This window comes from Tamandua tetradactyla, chromosome 1, assembly GCF_023851605.1.
Source record: "Tamandua tetradactyla isolate mTamTet1 chromosome 1, mTamTet1.pri, whole genome shotgun sequence".
In the NCBI taxonomy this organism is placed as follows: domain Eukaryota; kingdom Metazoa; phylum Chordata; class Mammalia; order Pilosa; family Myrmecophagidae; genus Tamandua; species Tamandua tetradactyla.
In genome coordinates, this window is record NC_135327.1 from 119,000,609 (window position 1) to 119,021,895 (window position 21,287).

The 21,287-nt window shown below is 38.6% G+C and overlaps 1 long non-coding RNA gene across 1 annotated transcript; it reads left to right on the forward strand.

Moving 5' to 3' along the window:
* The first annotated feature begins 5,958 nt into the window (after positions 1-5,958).
* On the forward strand, positions 5,959-19,812 carry LOC143686212 (uncharacterized). Its single transcript, XR_013176971.1, has 4 exons — positions 5,959-6,116; positions 9,040-9,081; positions 17,159-17,258; positions 18,892-19,812. It is a non-coding gene; the product is annotated as an uncharacterized LOC143686212 (long non-coding RNA).
* Positions 19,813-21,287: the final 1,475 nt, after the last annotated feature.

A 21,287-nucleotide genomic window follows, 5' to 3' on the forward strand; every position in this document is an offset into this window, starting at 1 on the left:
TACAGTAACAATGGTAACCGAAAATCACCACTCTCTGATCTTGGCAAATTAGGTGATTCCACATGTATCTGCTGAATATTTTTCTGAACTGATCACTTTAGAAATTGTGTCCTACAGAATGTGCCGTGTTATAAGCTGATTTCTGATTTCACAGTAAATGAGCGTAATTTACCTGGTTCTTTTGACATCTTTACCAATGGTATAGTAAATATTGTGGATCTCAGAGCCATAAAAATGTAATGATAACAGTATCATGATTTTAGTTTTTTCACTTTTGTGAACTTCAGATTTCTAGATAGTCAGACCCATTCATAGTATCTTAAAAATTAATATCAGGTAACACAGATACTAACTAGCATCTCTGATTGATAAGTCCACCCTCAATTCAGAAGTAAAATTCCAGTGCAGATAATGATAATATAAGCCTCAGATGCTCTGCTTAGAGGACAATTGTGTTCTTAAACTATCCTATCACGTTAAGGCATGGCATGATTCTTGTCCATTCAACTCATTTTGCTTTTTGTTAGTTTTTCCATTTATGAAGTTCTCTAAAATTTCTGAGAGGTGTTGGGAACTAAAACATCAATTAATAAATAATTAATTGGCATCCTTCCTTTGTTCCCAGGAAACTTTAAAGTGAGTCACAAAGATAGATACAGCAAGATGGCACCACACAATTTAGGCAGAAACACAAGACTTAAAGGAAAGGTAAGACTGATAAGTGGATCCAGAAATGAGACTCAAAACCAAAACATGTGCTGAGACCTATTTCATTGTAAAAGATGGGGTTCAAATTGGGCTTCATGCTTTTTTTGTGGCCCCTGCAAAGAGGGAAATTCCCCCAGTTGGGTGCTTTTCAGGGTCTTTATGGCAAATGTAAATTTATTGTCTCAGAAAAAACATAAGCATTCTCTTTACTAAGACAGAAAAAGAAATGTCTGCATAGAAACTGGTCTGGACAACATGCTCACATCAAACCTCGGGACAAGTTTCACAGGACTGTTTCTTAAAGCATCCAGCAGCCTTTATTATTTAGTAAAAACCTACGTGTAGAGGAGATGAGGACTGGGGGTTTGTTTGCTGGGAACTACTTCCTCCAGGCTGGGAAGGCTCACAAAGATAACTGCTGTCTGAGCATGAAGATATGAACTCTCACTAATAAAATTTTCGTAAAGTAACAATATAGCACTTCCTATGTATATGAATGATGTTTAATATTCATTTTAATAGCAAATTCTATAGTTGTCACTCTTCTTGAAAAGCACAGATGTGAGTTTTTAGTTTTTCCAAATATGATCTACAGTGTAAGAATCGTTGATAGGTGTCTTTCAAAAATGAACAACATGGAATTGTATGAGGACTCCCTCTGATTAAAAAAGTCATCCCTTTTTCCTAAATGCAAAGAGAGTAGGTTCAGATTTAGTAACCTTTAAGGTTCTTTACAACTTCAACTATTTAATAGCTTCAATATATGCCATGATGTGACTTTCTTTTCTTTTCTTTCATTCTTTTTTTTTTTTTTAAAGCAAAGAACCTTTCTTATTTTCTCAGAAGCCTCAAAAGGCGAGGGGAAAAACCAGTGTATTGATCCCTACGATGGATTCCAATGTTATTCTAGTTTCAGGCGGTGTTCAGTTACAGAGAAACATTTTAGTAATCGTAAGGTTCAGACAGACCTTATGTGACCCTATTCATTCCTGACCAGCAAATAGTTTTTGTTTAACTTCGAAAGAAACCAGACAAACCCTGCAAGGTTACTTGTAATCATGACACCATTCTTAGAATTGCCATGTGCTGGGAACATGCCTTCTCGCTTCCTCCTTCTATCTACAGTATAAATCTGAAGGACTTTGTTATGGCTCTTATACTTGGCACATCTTAGGCCTATTTAGAACATCAACACCATCAATCACATAATATGGGGCCGACCAGCTGGATGAACCCTGGCTATCATGCAGGGGTTATTTGTCATCTGGGCATGTCTGTTTGGTATATAACACTCCTTCAGTCCCAGAACAATTTTCTCCCTCCAAAAATATTCTCTTTGATTCAGGAAACACGTGATTAATAAAGGACAAGGGTTTAAAGCCGGAGGTCAAGGCTAAAAGTCTTAACCAAACAAGTGCATTGCTTACTAACGTTTGCATCAGCAGCCAAAAATTCCCTTGAAGAGCTCCCTCAGTGAAGAAACACACAGCTATTCTCAAGTGCCATAAATTTTAAGGGACTCCAGCAACTATGTTCATCTTGAGGGATTTCTTTTAAAATGCTGTTGTACATCTGAGAAATGTTTTGCTGTAGAATAATAAACATCACATCAAGCATTTAAAAAGCCCATTACAAATATTTACCATCTAGCAAAAAAATTAATGCTAAGAAGCTGCAGTTTAAACCAATATGATATCTAAAAGAAATTTGCACTATAGCATTAGTACAATTTGCATTAAAAATAAATTGGTTTCTAAGATGTCTATTTACACTAAAATGGATTTTAAAGCAACACTGCTTCAAGCCTTATGAATTTGGTCTCATTTATATACTTTATAGTACTATGCCATTAAACAATTTTTCTTTTATCCTTCTTTCTCTTTCTTCCACCAATAGAACATTGTTCCATATTTACAAAATTTTGGATGCTCTTTTTTCTAAGCAATTCAGCCCCACCCAGGAATATTTTATTTGATATCTATGAATTGCTTGAGTGTGTGTGTGTGTGTATGTGTGAGTGTGTGTTACAACAGGGGAAAACAGTACATTTTAAAACTATAAATGAAAAAGTGATAGCTGGTCAAGTTTTTAAATTATCATAACATTGACTTAACTGGAAGTCAAAAGCTCTATTTCTCAATCAGGAAAAAGTAACTTAGTAATGTTTATCTCACTGGAATTGAAAGAGAGTCATGAGCTCCCATTGGAAATCTAAACAGTGTCTTTCAGAAGAAAGGTGAAAAGTAGACTGTATTATAGTGTTGATGATGTTGCGAGACCTAAGGAGCGTATAGCAATCATGACTTTATTCAACTTGTACCAACTCCTAACCTCCTGCACGCACGCTGCTTTAGGTAGCAAGACTTGCTGGGATTTCAACTTCCTTTACCTCCCACCTCCCTGCTAAATGCCTGAGGAATAAGAATTGAAACGCAGTACAAAACATGCTGTATTAAAAATAAGTTGTCGTTTACAATTCATGCTGGCAATGCATCTATTTTGTAGGCTACCTTCGAATCACACCTTGTGGGCATGAAGAAGCTTTAGATGCCATCTGGCTTGACTCCTCATTCTGTTGCTGTGGGAACTGAACCACATGAAAGTGGCAGAGGTGACACTAGAAGTCTGGTCTCCAGTGTTCCCCGTATCATGGTATAATTCCTCCATTTGGAAGAATCTTATGGTGCAGAATCTTTGGGTTAAGCTGACTTGTTCGCAGCTTGGCCATCTGTTGCTACACTACTTATGCTAATATGATAACATTATATATTTGACTGTTGATAGGGTCCTCTTGGCATGGAACATGCATAATGCTCTCAGTTAACTCGGTTGACCCTGTTAAACAATGACAATTGTGTGAGGCCCAAGTTTGTTAGCATTCGTTGTTACAAAGGCAGGGTTACTGACCTTGTCATATTTAACAGCGTTGAGCGGACACAGCAATGTGGATCCTGAGGGCAAATAAAGGATTTCCAGTGGTGATGTAAGAACTATGCTAATTAGCCTAGCCCTCCATTCTGCTTCTAGGCCCTGTGTAACTATACAGTTCAGCTAGGAAGCTCACTGAGCCCTGAACAAATAAAACCCAAGAATTTAAAAAATAATTTTAAAATGTATTTCAACAGGCCCTCTAACTTAATGTTTAAGTCTTCTCAGAAGAGGAGTGACTTTTGCAGGCGAGTTTGCCTGGAGAGAGTGATCACCCTATTTTTGCTGCTTCAGCCCCCTATACAGAATAGAAACACCCAATGTAGAATGAGCAAAAAGAAAAAGTCATAAAAATAATTGCTTGACTATCTGTATCCCTTTAAAACCATTTGCTCAGCATGAGTTTTTAAAAATGTTAGCATACTGTGGCTGAGACGGGAACTGTAGGTGAGGCCTGGCTCATATATCTAAGCATTTGGGTATGGGTATTCCTGCTTCAGTTGAAAACAAGCTAAGTTAAATTTTTACCAATGCAATATTACCTGATACATCTTGTTCTCTTTTTCCCTCGGGGTCTTACACGAATGAATCAGAAAATTGCTCCCTTATGTTAAGCCTGAATCTGCACCTGTGTTAAATTCACATGGAACTGGAATTGGACGTACGGGGGATGGGGGTAAATGTCAGCAAAACTAATGGGATGATATATCTGATTCTGAATTCTCAAATGGACTAGCATCCAATGCAGAGATCATTGATGAGTTCATTTTTGTGGGCATGTTGTTTCACATCTAGATCTGAAATTAAGGTTATAACCATGTTGGCCAATTTACGTTTACAATTAGAAGCATCTGGTTCCAGATTTCAAGACCCTTGGGTTCCTACATATTCTGAAACTTTTAAAGGGACAAAGCTTTTGCTTTACCCTTTTTGGGTATTCTGAGTTACTTTACGAGTGTTGAAACAATTCTCACATTCTGAACATCCTAAGAAAGTTCATGAAAGTAAGGAGGTCATTGAAGTAAAATATAGAAAGCAAGGAAGAGTTGACAGAAGGAAAGAGATTGAGGAATTCAAAATCCACAAAAGTAAGCAGACTTTTTGGTGTTCTGGACCGGTGGGTGGGTAGGAGGTGGAGAGAGGAACGGATCAGTATAAAGGTGAGAGGAATTAAATGAGATAACATGCTGAAATATATATACTGAGTCATTTCTGTGTGCTGAATCCTCTCTTCATCCATTCAAGTTAGTTTGCTTCACATGGAAGTAAACCCGTTAATGAAATTTCATATCTGCTTAATTTGTGTTGTGCAGTTCAGCACTGAAGTTTTTAGGCAAGATTGGCTAGCATTTGAGATGCATTCTCGCGTGAAGACACCTGTCTATAGGACAGATTTTGGTATCAGAGGAAGGAAGGGAATGAGAAGGAAGTTTGGAGCTCTGAGAACAAGACACCTCCATTTTATCAGCCATGAAGCAGCCCCGGAGGAGGACGATTATTTGCATATTGCAATCAAAGCTGGTTAAAGTCCAATCAATTGAATCCAGATGTGGGCTTCTTGTAAGAATTTTTTAAGAAGTGAGAGTTGACAAAACTTCATGGAGCAGACACCATGAGCAAATATAAGCCAAAGGACTCACAAAATACATTGAGCATTTCTGACTTATAAGAAATCCTACTTTAAACTTGGTGGTTTAAACTTGGTGACTGGAATAATAGAATAAACTGGTCAATGATAAATTAGTCAAAGAATATTTACAAATGGGTGGCTTTCAACCAAACAAAATCTTCCGAAGCAATTCCACAAAAAGTGTTCCTGATATGGTGTTCAATCACTTATTTGGGGCACACCACAAGCAATAGTCTGTACTCTTTTGGCAGGAGGTAAACTCCAGGAAAGCAATCCATGAAAAAACATCTACTGGTATATGAGGGTAATGAGCAGAATTTAGATAAAATGCCAAACTATGACAGTAAGGTGTGTTTTAAAAAAGGCATAAAAGTCTATATCCCACTTCTTTTATGAAACTTCTAATAGGAAAGTACTTTAAGCTTAGAAGTTGATTAATTATAAGACTGTCCTTGTGGTAGATTGAAATAGGAATCCCGATTTAGACATGTTCTTAATCTTCATCTGCATTCTGGTGGGTGTGAACCCATTGTAAATAGAATCTCTTAAAAATATTACTTTTGGGTTAAGGTGTGGCCCGACCCAAAGAGGTTGGGCCTTAATTGAATTGCTGGAATCATTTATAACAGAACAAATTCACACGCAGCCAGAGAAAGTACTGGGAGGAACCGGAAGCTGGGGGTCAGCAGAACCGGAAGAGAAAAGAGGACATGCTACGTGCCGGGAGACAGGGATATGAGCTGGGGGACTTCAAGGATCCCTGCCAGTCCGCACCGGAATGCTAAGGGCTTTAGGGAGAAAGCTCTTCTTGTTGACACCTTGATTTTGGACTACTCCTAGCCTTAAAGACGTGAGTCAATAAACTCCCGTTGTTTAAGCCAGCCCATGTGTGGTATTTGTCATAGCAGCTTGGAAAAGGAAGGCAGCCCTGAAGTCACTTTTGTAGAGAATTTTGTTGTTTTTGTTGTGTTTTCAAATGTGACTAATTTTGATTGGGTAACTCTGTAAATCTTAAGCTGTTCCTTGAGAGCAGCGTTCCTGGAACAACTACTTTAGGACGGAAGTAAGTCCCAGCATGAGTTGAAATATTTTTTATTTTCTAAATGTACTGACTTAGGAATAAATAAAAAGAATAAATTCTCTACAACCCCGACACCCTGGCAGATCAACCTGTTTTCATATTTCTGGGTACTCTTTAAGTCTATATGCATGTACGGTTTCTTTTTACTGTGTTACAAGTATGCTAAAATAGCTACTTTTAGCTAAGAACTTCACAGAAGCCTTATGATTTGAACAGTTAAGTGTCATTCAATGTCTTGGACTTATGGAGTCATTTTATGTATTTATTCATCTGGCTAATTAGCATTTGATAAGGGAGTTTTTGTCTGTTAGTGTTGGACTGCAACCTTTTCCCTGAAATCTCACATAAGACTCAGAATTTGTTTGTACTACTTCTAGGACCTTGGTTTTTTCCAGTATTTGTTTTAGATCACTTCATGTTATTTAAAATTACACAACTAAATTTGGGAATGAGAAACTCAGATATGGGAAAAGTGCCTACTTAGAATTAACTGAATTCATTTCAATTCCATTGAATTAATTCTTTTTCTGTGTGCTAGGTATTAAAAAGAACCCATAGGTAAAATAGTTACCCATCTCCCAGGGCCTTCTGATGTATTGTGTAGATACATGCATGAAGGGCTTAATAGAAGATAGCATTCCACAGGTAATACAAGAACAAGAGAAGTTCTCCAAGAGCTTCCACTCAAGTGGAAATTAAACTGGGCCTTAAGGGATGATGCTAGGGCATTATTTACTTTTGCTTGGACCCTAGGATAAACTCACCTTGATAAACGGCATTCATCCTCTGAGAGCAGTAAATTATGCAAAAGTGACTTTGAGTGTCCTGTAATGAAGGGGAAAGGAGAGAGAATGAACTCTTTCTGAACTCATGTTGTATATATTCACCGTGTAAGTAAACCTTACTTAGATGACAAAGCAGTGAGCAGGGGCAGCCTCGCAGTCTACAAGTGGCCACTGTGCTCAGAATGGCCTCATGCTTGATGTTTAATGCTCTACCATCAATGTCTTGAAATCTATAATCATTTTATCTTTGAGTATGTGGTTTATGAGTGCAGTCTGATGGGACAATGGAGCATGAGCCTGGGGCTTGGAGACATAACTCACACATGGTCCCACCTCTCCACCTCCCCACCTCCCTGGGACAGGTCTTTAGCCCCCTTCTCACCACTTCATGAAGTCCCGCGCCCCACCTGTCCTTCCCCACCCCACCCCCACTCTGATACCCCTGGCTACCCTCCTCCTGACATGGCTTATGGTGCATGGGCAGGGGAGGCTTCATTCTGTGGTTACCTTCCTTCCTGCTGGAGAACTGGGTCAGGCGTGTGCCTCCTGCAGCATCTGAGCAGGGAGCAAGGCAGTGGTTGGCGGCGCTGTGGCTCAGTGGGCACATAACTACCTGAAGGCCCTTCACGCATCCAGGCGCAGGTACCACGCATGTGCCAGCAGAGGCTGCAATTTCTTGGGGTTTTCCCATTTGTCATGAGTAGGGGAGATTCATTTTGCACTGGTTCCGGCAAATTATGTAGCTGGTCCCGATCCTGTGACACGTATTTTGTCCTTATTTTACAGATGTGAAACTGGAGCCCAGAGAAGCTAAGTGGCAGAGCAGATGGTCTCACTCCAAAGCCTGCCCTCTCTCACCCTGTTGTCCCTCATCACCTCCCTTGAGAAACCGTGTGTGAGAGGCAGCTCAGTGTGCTGATATCCTGAGCATGCCCTCTCCTCTGGAAAGGCGGGTTGATAATCAGGAGCCCTTTCGAAGGACATGAACCTGCATTCAAAGGAGTTGAGGCCTCTATGGTTTCTTCTAGTGGTCAAGTGAAACCTCTTGAAGAAAATCTTGAGCTCTAGGCCCACTAAGACCTTAATAAATTGATCTGTCAATTCTTTCCCAGCCTAAATGGTTTAGTAACATGATTCTACCAGTGTCTTACTAAAACTCAGAGCTAAGTATAAAAGCTTATTGGATGAGACTTGAAAATTCTACAGTACAGAAATCCTGTAATGCAAGGATGGGAGAGTGAGAGAAAGAAAATGGGATGAGACAAAAAGAAAAATAATTAGGATACCTTAGGTGAGGAGCCATATAGTTATTGTCCCGCACTTTTATTTTTTTACATAGATGATATATGAATAATACATGTGAATTGTAAAAAACAAAGAAAGAGAAAGCCTAAGTCAATGAAGTAAAAACTCAGTCTTTTTCCCCTTCGTTTCTCATCTCAACTCCCAAACCTCAGAGGTAACCGCTGCTAGGCATATACTTTCAGATCATTTCTTAAGTGCGTTTAAGGGCACATGTATGATATTTGTATTTATGCTTAATTTTGTTTGTAAAGTATGTGATTATATAATATGCATTTTTTGTGAATTGTTTTTTTTTCATTTGTAATATGTAATAGGGATTTCTTTCTATGTCTAGCTGCATACCTTTAACTCACATAACTTATTAAATATTTGAAACTCCACAGTACAGATATTTTTTGATGTATTTAATCATTATTTTACTGGCAGACATTTACTTGTTTCCCATTTTCTATGATTAAAAAATACTGCAATGTACGTTTTTCTAATATGTAATTGTAACATTTAGATTCCCAATTTCCATATTTCTTAGTCAGTCCCATCATTCTACCTCTTCTGGATTCTTTTGTGGAATTTATGGCTAACACTGTTTTTTCCTGATTTAGGTATGCGAAAATAGACCGAGATGTTTTCTCTTCAATGCCAAGGTAACCAGAGTGATGTATAATTCCCTGTTTCCTTAGCAGAGCTCAAAGGAACTGCTTTAACTGTTAAAACCATGCACCATGCCATGCCTGGGCCCAGGAGTGTGCAGTAGGCCACAGAGGAAAGTTTACACCGTTCAGCTTACCCAACTCCCTGTGGGCTGAAGTGGTGAGATGATAAAGCTGCGAACTGGGGCGTGACTCAGTGCCAGAACACATCTGTGTCACTAGTAGAGCTGATTCTGGGGTTTCTCGTGGGGATGACGTGAGTGGCATGGTCTTCAGAACCAAGGAGGCGCAGGATTGCCCTGCTCAAGTCCTTTCAGTGCAAGTGGCCCCTGCCTAGCCACAGTGGAGCCTTATGTGAGGGCTGCATAAAGCAACTGGTGAGGCTTTCTTAACAAAAATGGCCAAATTAGCATTAAAGTGACCTAGTAAATAATGTTTTTTAGCTCAAGAAATAAATACTTAGAATGATATATTCCAATAGCCTAAATCATTTAATTACTAAGAGAAATGGATGAAGAGGCAGGCATATTAAAGAACAATATTTAAAGGTGAATGTAAAGTTTGCAGACATTTAAAGATGGGTTAGATATATTCTATCCCTAGACCTTGGACCTTTTTTCTTAAGTCTAAAATGCAGTAATTCTGACTCCTTTCTTAGCATCTGAAACCTTCCAGTCCCTGTTCTTGTTGGCAGAACTTCATGGCTCTTGGCTTCAGGCAGGCGATTTGTCAAGGAATTTTGCCATTTTGGCCTGATTCACTTTTATTTCTCTTTTCCTCCATCCACTCAGGCTTCAAAAGCCTCTCATTAGCTGTGTATCTTAATTATTCCAGCTAGGACCACATCTGGTTTTGGGTTCTCCCACTTCTGAAGATCCAAAGTATTTGTGCCTTCCCTCTTAGGGAACTTTCTCAAAAATGCATTTCTTCACCTCCACTCTGTTTTACAGCTTCTGGAACCAGGGGAAAAAATTCAACCTGGCTGTAGTCTTGGGTGTCTGATTCTCAGCCACATCTATTCTGTTTTAGAGAAAACAAAAATTTCTTTAAAAACCCCCCTCAGAACAAAGGGCTTCAGCTCAGAGCAGAATTCCCAGACTAATTACCAAGGCAAATAGAAAACCTCTGAACAACTTGAGCTTAGTTTACCTCTAGAATTCCCAAGACATCAGAGGAATAATGGATTGGCATCTTTTCTCTCTACCACCACCCATCCTTATCCAGCATGTCGAGGACAGTGTCTAGCAGTTATGAAGCTGTTTAGGTCAAGGGTCTGTTAGCCTTTAGAAAAGTAGATATGGATTTCCTGGGGTGACCTGTGTTGCTACATACCAAATAATTAAACATGTGATCCTCTAACCTTGATTCTCTAAGCTATCCGAGGAAACTAGATTCAGTGTTTTTTTACATTATATTTGTTGACTAATGAACTGTTAGGGCCTTGATGGATAACATTCTTTCTGCTGTTATTTTTGTTTACAGAACTGCATTTGCAAAAGATATTATCACTAGCTTGGGCTCTAATTAACCTCCAAAACTACCTTTCTCATTAGGATCATCCAGCCATCTGTTGGCCAGGAGACAGTCTGGCCACTTACAAGTTTGAATCTGATAGAAACAGAAGGGTATAGCAGGAAACTTTTGAGCATCTTGGTATTAAAATTGAATTTGGAATTGACTAGGTCCTAGGCTTTCCAAGTGTCACAAGATAGATTCTGAAATTATCACTTAAACTTCCTTGGTGTACATACCCTGGGAGTCACATTTGGCACCTTTAAAACTGAGTTAACGTCTTCTTGGTCCACTGTGAGACTGCTGAGCTTATGCAACCTAAAAGGTGCTTCATCAGTCACACACAAAGGAAAAGAATCTGGAGATTATTTTAAGCCTGATGGTTTATTTTACTTGGAAGTTTTGTATCACTAAGTTCTTTAAAACTCCTCATATATTTTTAAATTTATTTAAAATTCAGATTCCCTTATTTTCATTTTATCACAGCTTTAATTAGGCATAACAGATTGAAATTAGGTATCATAGAATAACTTTGCATGTTGAGGCTAACAATACTTCAATTTATTCCACGTGATGATTTTTTTCCCCTGTACTTTCTGAGTCACTGGGCATAAATGAATATGCAAAGAACAGGCCTTACATACTTTTGGATTTTCAGATTCTGCAATAAGAAAATCAGTCATCTATTTCCCAAATTTGTGAACTAACCTCAAATGTAGAATTTTTAATTTTGTGCCTAATGACTGAAAAGCGAGTTTTGATGTGCTGCTGGAGAAGCACTCCATAAAATAACTGGTGCATACAAAAATAAATAAATAAAAGGGAAAAATATGCCACGAACTATTTGCATATGATAATTTCATAAAACGTTCCCCTTGAGAAATGCCTGAGTGAAATTAATTCACAATCAGTAGGAACCCAGTGGGAATGTGTTCGTTGAGATAAATAATCCAAAATTATTCTTGGGCTATGAAGTTTGTTTACTGCCTTAACTGAAGTGTGTATCAAACATGAGTGCATTAGCATTGGCTGTGAGTTGGGGGAGTCAGGCATAGCCTTCACCTCCTGCATTTTCCATCTATTTTGCTGTTTATATTTCTTGGCAAGAGGTTCAAGCCACAGAAAGGTTTGTTCCTATAAGTATGTGTGCCTGTTTGTGTGTTTTGCGCAGTGATTGACATAGCTTCTTTTAAATAACTGCATAATGCCTTAAAAGTACAGTTGAATATTTGAAAGCCACATAAGAGTTAGTTCATTCAAAAAATTATTTTAAAACTCAACATACTTCTAGGCAATAGAACAATGAGTACTATTAGTCACAGAAATAAAGAATGAGTCTTCCCATTTAGAAACTCCCAGAGCTGATTACCACTCTTGAGATTATCCACACCTGTCCATCTCTCCACTGTCACCTTTCAACAGTGGTTGTTGTTGACTTGATATTCTTTTGAAGATTTAAATGAAGTAATGAACTGTAAAGCTCTTGATACAGTTCCTGGTACCTATTAGCTGCTAAAAATGTTAGTAGTAGTAATCAATTAAGTTTTACCAGCATCATCAAAGAATGGGCAGATTAAAGCACTGGCTACCTTTAGTTGGGTCATCCTTGGGAGAACTCTTATCAAGGATGAGGTGAAGCTGACAACCAAAGTAAGTTACCTGTGGTCCTTATCATAAGATTGGGCAGTAATTCATACTTTTCAGATGTGTATGAGAGGACCTACTGGTCATGGACACATTGATCTTGTTCTCCCTTGAGAACAAATACTTGCTCCCTCTAACCCTGGAAGGCACGTTAACTAATTATTGGAATCTTCTACCCAATGTGCACCACTTGGGGGCTTGGATAATTGAGGTGGTACTTTCGTCATTTGGCTTTTGGGGGAAATGTGGGGTGAATTGTGTTTGAGGTTTTTTGGGGGGGAGGTGGACACTGAATCATTATGTAGGACAAAGAACACTTGGAGTTAGAGGAGAAGGGTAGCAGCTACAGTTGTATGGATGTCTAAGATCCTGCTCTAGACATGGTCCATCTGGGTGTTGCGTCTTGTAGCAAACCTCTGGGTATGCTTGTCTTGTTTGTTAAGTGCCTTGTGTCTGGTGGTGGGTTGCAAAGAACTTGACAGCCATTACTTCATTTGTCCTTGCAACAATCTTACAATAGATGTATAATTCTTCCCATTTGAGAGAGGAGGAGACAGAGTCAGAGAAGTTAAGCCCCTAGTCTATAGTTCCACAGCTATGAGGTGGCAGACACAGGGTTTAAATCCAGGTTTGCCTGATTCCAGAGTCGTGTTCTTAACCACTCCATTCCTCACATCTTCTCAGGATGCATACTTCTCTTTGTAGAAAGATTTTCCTCTTGATTACTTCTTTCCCCTTCAAGGTTGCTTTCAATGTCCGTCCTAACCAGCTTTTGCCTGTATAAAAATGTTGCTGGACACACCATAGTGAGGATCAGGTGGACCTTACAGCTGATGGATAGATAGAAGGATGGATGCATGCATAATGGACAGACTGGTTTTCGGGGAGTGAGTAGTCTGGTAGTTGGATGGGGATAATTCTACATTCATATGTACTGACCAGTCAGAGGGCCAGTCATGGCTATTGACAGTAGCTCCTTCAAGATGTTAATGGGGAAATGCCACCAACAATGTGTGTCCCCAGTAGAAGTTACTGAAGCACATGAAACCAATTTTCAGAGAGGGGATGGTATCCTGAAATGACATGGATTTTGAAGCCAGAATGCCTGGATTTATATACTCATACTAACATGTGATCTTAGGCAAATTACATTTCCTCTCTGTACTTAGTTTCCTCATGCAGAAAATGTGTGTAATGATCATACATACCTCAAAAGATTGTTGTAAGGACTATGAATATATGCCTGGCTCATAATTAGTGCTTTGAATTGCTTGCAAAGAGTAGTCATAGCAAGATGTTTTGCATTTGATCCTTTATTTCTTCTCTTATAATTTGACTGTGGTCCCAGCTACATGATAACCAATGACATACAGCTTTTGGTACCTCCTTACTACAGTTTTGGTTTTTTTGTTTTGGTTACTTTACAAGCAATGTCCCAATCAAAATATTCCAATCACAGACCAGTTTTGTGACTGATTTTTTAAAAAATATCTGGTAATGATTCCCTTTTCCATCCCCAAATTAGGTGTAAAAGCCTGACTTCAAACTATTGTCAAAGGATCAAAAATTTTCCCCTATTAAAAAATAGAAGCAAACATTACTAAAGAAAGAGAAGAAGAGGGAAGGAAAGGAAAGAAAGGAAACCTGTATCAGAGGGCAACATAGCAGGGAGCTCATAAGAGGAAATGAAAGCCTGAAAGTTAGCCAGGTTCTTTAAGTCTTCAGTGTAAGATGCTACAGATACATGCACCATTTATAAGTGAAACTATGCTGTGTGTTTCCATGCTAATGGCCTCCTAGTTATCAGAAGAATCCAAAAGGGAAACCAGCTTCTTCTGGCCCAATTTGTTAGTTTTTCTTTCCTGCCTTTGTTAGTAGCTTCTCCCCCGAATCATAAACTTCCATTGAATCTAATAAAATAACTGCAGATTTTGTAGAATGAACCTGACTTCACAAATTGAATGAACCATCTAAATTTGCAGTTTGAAAGCCTGGGAAACATCAGAAAATATACTCTGGGTACTTTTTTCTTTGACATTCCCATAAATAAATTTGTGCAATTGTGATTGCCCACAACTTAATGGATAACAACATTTAGAACAACTTCTTCACTATATGATTCCCTTTCTTTTCTAGTGTTTATAAGGATGCTAAGCAGCAAAAATGGAAAACAAGATCATGAAGGAATAGTTTCTTTTAAGACAATTGCATGACTAGGATTTACACTTGGTTTCTGTAAAATGACACAAAGAAGCTTTCTCACTTAATTCTGCATTGTAGCTTTACTCAATCATGTAAAAAAGCAACATCGTTAATTACACAAGTGAAGGGAGGCATTGCAAAAAGAATGCATCCTTTCATTAACTTACAAAAATACGATTAGTAATTATTAGTGATTTCCTGGAGAAAGTCCAGAGCTGAATTAAAAATATCACTAGCCACAGAGCTCTTCGTTGGTTTCTTAAGAGGAAAAAAATGTTCTGCTATATAAGGTTTATTCATTGTACTTACTTTTAAAACATTAAAGGACTAATTCATAAAGCAGACACACAACATTTGTAATGCTTTTCTTTTGCGCTGTCTGAGAAATGTGAAGAATTTTCTTTTTTCTAAGTAAAATGCCCTGTAGCATTTGGTATGTAAGGAGAATGGTTACTTCTTCATTCAGAAGTCAAGGATCCATGCCAAAAACGAGACAATAATTTTTAAAAGGCATTTTATTTTATTTTTTATTTTTGGCATGTTCAGATAGTTTTTTAAAGGCATATTCTCTTATTTTGGGTGTATTCTCCTTTAATGGGCAACATGTTTATGTGGATTCCATAAAACTGGCAACCAATATCCTAAAATACCTAGAACCCCTAGGGCCTATCTTACTCCTTGTTGTTAAATACTATTTGGGATCTTGCCACATAAATGTGTTAAAATTATCAAAATGTGTTGGGTATCCATTCAGTCCTTACATGTTGAGGTTTCGGGATTCAGGACTTGTGCTCCTTGCATCCTTGTTTGAAGAGACACACAGTACTGACCTTCCCCTGGGTAAGGTGAGAGATGAGCTCTTCCTGCGAAACATATGGCTCTTTGAAGGCAGGTGTGTTTTGACTGGGAAGAAGCAGGGTCAGCAGAGCTCCCGGCTGGCATCAGGAAGAAGAGGAAGGAGGCCCTGTTTGGGGAGCACTTGGAGCAGGGCCCCAGAGGATTCTCTTGCTCATATTCATCTGCTTGCTATTTACCCAAAATTTCAACTGTTTGATGATCGGTCTCCTTTTTTCTGCATTGCCTTTTATAAAAACAATAAACTTAGTGTTGGGGATCTGCTGTACAAACTGTGAAATTTAGTCAACTCCTGATTTTCAGAAGGCAGATGGCTTGCTTTGTGATTCAGGTTTTATTCTCAGTTTACAATTCTTCTGTTGTCAACCCGCTTCCCTGCTCCATGTGTTTGCTTGGGTGGTTGAAATGTAATTTAAGGTTAGACCAGGAAATGTCAGGAAGTTATATCTGCTTCTCATAAATATTATATTTATTTGTACATCCCTATATTTATATTTTTATGTGAAAAGATGTCCCCCTTATACCCTTCATTCATTCCCCTCCTTGCCTCTGTGAGGAGGGTCCACTTAGTTTAATAATAACACAGAGGAGTGATCCCTCTGAGAGCTAATCAACGTCAGTAAGGAAACTCTGTCTTGGAAATCCTTTGATCTGGTTGACTTGAAGGTGCGAGGACCACTGCCCTCAAGGTATAGGTATCATGCCCCCCTCCTAGGGCACAGTCTAAAACAGTAGTCTCCACAGTCTTGAATTGGGAGCAGCCGCAGGTAGGAGACACGGTCCCATCCCAGGTACAGGGTCCCATCCCAGGCAGACAGATAGGGTAGGGAATAGGGAAGGACACCAGGGAGAACCGGGTGCGAGGGAGTCTGTCTGAGGCCACCTTGAGAGGGACCAGAAGATAAATGGGGGCGGGGCGGGGGAGAGGATCCCCATCCTCTGGTTCCTTTGTGCATTTGGGGTTAGGTGGTAGAATTACTTTTTCTCTGGGAAGGGACTGCGCCTTCATGTTCCCTGGGCATGTGGTGGCATTGATACAGGCACACATATATCTAACATTTTGATTTGTTCTGTACTTGCCTTTGTTGGCAGGAAATTTAATAATTCAAAGTTGACTCTGAGATAAGATACACCATATCACCCTAAATAAAATAAAGGAGAATATCATGTGGTGCTGGTGGGATTCTAGAGTCAGGGCTGAAAATGAGGTATCAGCCCTTGAGCAGGAATGCCGGGTAGGTCTAGACACAGGTGCTGGCTGACCTGCCGGGAGAGGCACAGATTGCGTTCAGAACAAAGGCCTCTCTGACACCGAAGAGTTATTTTTAATTCTAGGGACCAAAATTAAGGGTTCTTCAGGGTAGTTTTACAATTCTGAAAGAACCGATTGTTGTAAAGCCACACCTTGGTCACTTCCTCAGCAGTTGTTACAATGAGAGTTCATTGTCAGATGCGCATTCAGAAGTAGGAAGGATATCACAGTGCGTTTCTGTGGATGGGGCTGGTGCGCGGGGGTGGGGGTGGGGGACAGCATCTCACGGAAGACCCAGCCCAGCCCTTTTGGACATACCCCGCAGAACTGCTGTGGGCACTGCCCCAAAGAGATCCTTTGTGTGGTAAGCTAGAGCTTTTCATTCACTTTCAGAAATGGGAAGGTAGGTCAGGAGGAAGTTAGCCATTTTGAACATACATACCACACACTCGCACACACAGTATAAATCTCTAATTGCTTTTAGTGGGGGAAAACATTTTATTTTCGTCATGCAGACCTGGCCAAAATGTTCTGAACCTATTACAAATCTTATAAGAAGATATAGCCCATGCTCAAGTAACATCTGTTCTTTTTATTTCCCAATAGAGATAAGTACATCTGAGAGTCCTTAAGATGGTTGATGGATGCAAGCCCCTGCTTGCAACAACTACCTGTTTTTAGGAAATGGAAGAAATGATTACAAAAGGTGAGCAACTTCAAGCTTCCTATGTGAGGCTTCATGAAAAATTTCTTTAAGAGGACATAACTCCTCTAGAGAGTAAGAGTTCTACAATGAACTGGCTGTGAGTGGATTTTTTAAATCTACCTAAAACTGTTTCCTCATCTATAAAACAGACTCAACTTCAGCCATTTAACTATAGCCATTGACTACTAGTCAAATGCAGACTAGTATACAAGGCATGTGAAAGTAAAACACTGTTATATAAACTATACAGGTTAAAGTACAAACAGGTTGTCTGTATTCAGGTCTAAATTAGAAATAGATGAAAATTGTTGAAAAAGCAAAACTGACATTTTGCTCTGCTGCAATTAGATAAAGGCTTGAACATCGTATAATGCAGTAAGAGGAAGAAAACTTTGTTCTCTGAGAAAAACAAAGAAACAAATGAATCTTCCTTAACAAATGGGTTACTTGTCTAATACTGATCTCTAAAAGAGATGAAACCTATAGGTCTTTTCTAGAATTATTGACTCTCTAACAAAACAACTTTATCAGACTTTTGCAATTCTGCTGTGTAAGGACCTTTGCAGAAACTCATATGAGAAATCAAATATTTTTTATTCAATGAATCAATTGAGGTAAGGGCACGAGATGTCATATCCCTTGCATTGACAAGTCATTGCATGTAGGCTGTCCCCACGGAGGGGGCACAACCTAGGGCAAGGCAGCTTCCTTCTGTGGAGGACAATTCCAGAAGAGGGACCCAGCTGTGTGGATAAGAGCTGCAATCCTGGAGGGGACTCCAGCAGGTATAATGCAGTATCTATTGCACATAGTTTCCTAAAGATGGGATTACTGATGAAAGAGTATGTATATATATTTTAATGTATGTTGGCAGATTGCTTCCCTTAAAAGTTATTGCAGTTTGCATTTCCACCAGCAATGTATGAAGATGCCTATTTCCCTGAATACTCACCAGCACTAGGTGTTATTGCTTTCTCAAATATTTGACAGTGGCTACATCACTGTTATTCTAAATTGCATTTCCCTGAAAATCTCTTTACTGGAAATATGCATTTCTGCTCTGGTGATATTTTTGTCCAGTATATGAGTAGCTTTACTCAGTTTTTTTTGTTATGTTTTTATTTCTACTAAATTTGTAGAAGCTCTTTTTATATAAATGATGTTCACCCACTGTCAAGTGCTGTGGTAGAATCTTCTAGCAATCTTCTAAAGTCTGTTCTCCCCTTCTTTGCCTGGGCACATGGCTACATTCCCTAGACTCCTTTTAAGTTAAATATAATCATGTGACTAAATTCTATGCAGTGGATTATGGGCAGAAATCTTTTGTTATGCCTTTTCTTTGCCCTTTTGTCCTCTTTTGCTGGATGGATGCAGGTATCAGTGAGTATGATGGAACTACAAGATAGAGGAAAGCTACGTCCCTGAATCACCAGGTGGAAGTAGCTGCCTACCAACCATGTACCCCACTCTGGCCTGTAAGGCGAGCAAGAAATAAACCTCTATTTTATTTGTGCTACTATGCATTTCTAGGTCTGTTTTAGCAGTTTAGCCTACCCTAATGTAGGTATAGTGTATATTTTCTCTCCAGTCAATCATTTATATTTGATCTCACATCTGTGGTGTCTTTTTTAAGGCTTTCTAGAGAAAGATGCACCTGAAAAGGTCTGAAAAGAAGAGGACAGGGAAATAAGAGGCAAACTAGGACAGTGTGGTGTCATCGGAGTCAGGGGAAAACAGTGCTTCAAAATAATGACCAGGTATTATTCATAATGTGAATGGTTTGGTCAGAGGAGGCCTGAAGTCTACATCTTAATGATTGGTTGGGTGCGAAGATGACTCTGGAAGCAGGGTTCCACAGGGAAAGTATTATAAAGTCTTCCTGTGGTGAAGGCACCTAATCTGGATGGTAAATACTACAGTAAATGTCCATCTTCTGCAATGAGTGTGTCAGATTCATTCGAAAGTCTGTAAGAAGCCCACCCTTGATCCTTAGTAAAAGCACTGTGGAGTCCTCAAGTGTTGATCCACATTTCTTTGTAGTCCTGGTCATCTGGCTATTCCAGCTCAGCCCACTAGCATTCCTATGGACCACGCTGAATGAGTCTTGAGACCAAGGTGGCCATTCATCACTCAACAGTATTCCTTACACAAGGCACAACATTCATGAGCAGTAAGTCCTTGTCTGCTACTCCTTGATACCTTAGTATAACATTTAAAGTTTCAGTTTTCACCTACACCTTATTCAATTCTCTGTTTATCAGCTGAGCCTCAAAACTTACTTCTAGGGACAGAACATTTTGGGTTACTGAATCTCAGGACAGCAGTAAATTCTTTAGCTTACAAGAAAACACATGGTAAAATGCTATTGCACAATCCCAGTTTTGGTATTAAAATAATAAGAAATGAATTTTGATCAATTTTTTGAATTAAATGGCTGTGGAGATCATTAGGAAAAAAGTAATTTACCCACCATAAAAATGATAGATGGAAAGATATTCAGACATGTTGAAAGACATCAATGCATGTGCTGATTAAAAATATATTAAAAATATATGGTGCTGAACTTTAAAAACCTGGAACTAAAGGTGACTTTTCTAATTATCTATGACATGTGAAGTCAATTGTCCTTAATACATTAAGAATGACACATTACGAATGAATAGATATTAGTGCTTTCTGCTCTGCTGCTCATGGAAACATCTGATAAAGGATAAGTACTTGGATATGTCACCTTATGTCTTAGGTTAAAAAAAAGAATGAAAAGATGACGATGGAAAAAGGCAGAGTCATTCTATGCTACATGCTTTTAGTAACTCTAAGCACGAAATTATTCTTTGAAGGAAAATTTAAAGTATATAACAACTTTAAGAACAGAGTTAAGAACCTTTAGTCTTACTTTATTCAAAATGCTTATTAGTTCCTGGCAATTAAACATCATACATGCCATCCATTTTAAGGCAATTTATCTCTAGTTTCTCCTTATTGAACATATTTAGAAAACCATATAGAATTTAGCAGTAGAAATAAAATAGCATTTATTTCCTTACTTCCCTGCCTGTTAGATACAATTAAAACTTTAAAAGCACCCATTTTCTTCATAATCCATTCTATAAATTATTCTTATTAATTATGAGGAAATAAATTGAGGAAACAGTCACATTCTCCAGGGCTCTAAGACACTCATTTATTCCATATCATTTTGAATGGATTAAATTCAAAGTTGTTCTGTTTTTGGCATCTACAGTGTTTCCATATCCTAGATCTGAAAACAATCATAATATCATCAAGGATATCTTCAATCTCCACAAAAATAAAATAATATTATCTCTGTTTCTGGTCTTTATTGATATCCTAGACATTTAACCAAAACTTTTGTATTGGGCATAATGTCACGGAAGCTGAAACCATGTACGTCTGGAGAGCCTAGATCTGACACATGTGCTATGATGATAAATAAATGCCATCTTCTGAAATCTCTCTTGCAGTGATCACCACTCTCCACTGTATATTCTGATTATTGTGGAAAGTTCTTTCCCTGGAGCACAAGCTGTTCTAGACAGAGCCGTGCTTTACTCTTTGCTAGGTCCCCACCTACCCTACATGTAGTTGCCCCTTGTCACGTTTTTGTTAAATAAATGACTTCCCAGTCATCAAAAGCATGTTTCATTTTGCTTTTGTTTAGAAATTATCACATTAAATAGTTTTGATTACACTAGTAGATGTATAAAAACTGTTTCTACCCCTTATTAAGTGGATTAAAAGCAAGGAGGAAAACCTCAGTAAATAATTAGGCATTATTGTTCTTAGACTGAATCAGAGGACAGTTTACATAGAATTATCAGGGAACCTAAATCATGGAGCTGATGTTTGTCAATTCTTGTATATTTCCTTGTCGGTCTTTAGAAAAATCATAAGCAGGTATGCATGGAAGTATGCAGAGCTAGTTTTTATGACTTGTCGTGGTTTTCCAGAATTCTTCAATAAAATATTACTGGTGTTATCCACACACATAATAAAAAAGCTGTGTGT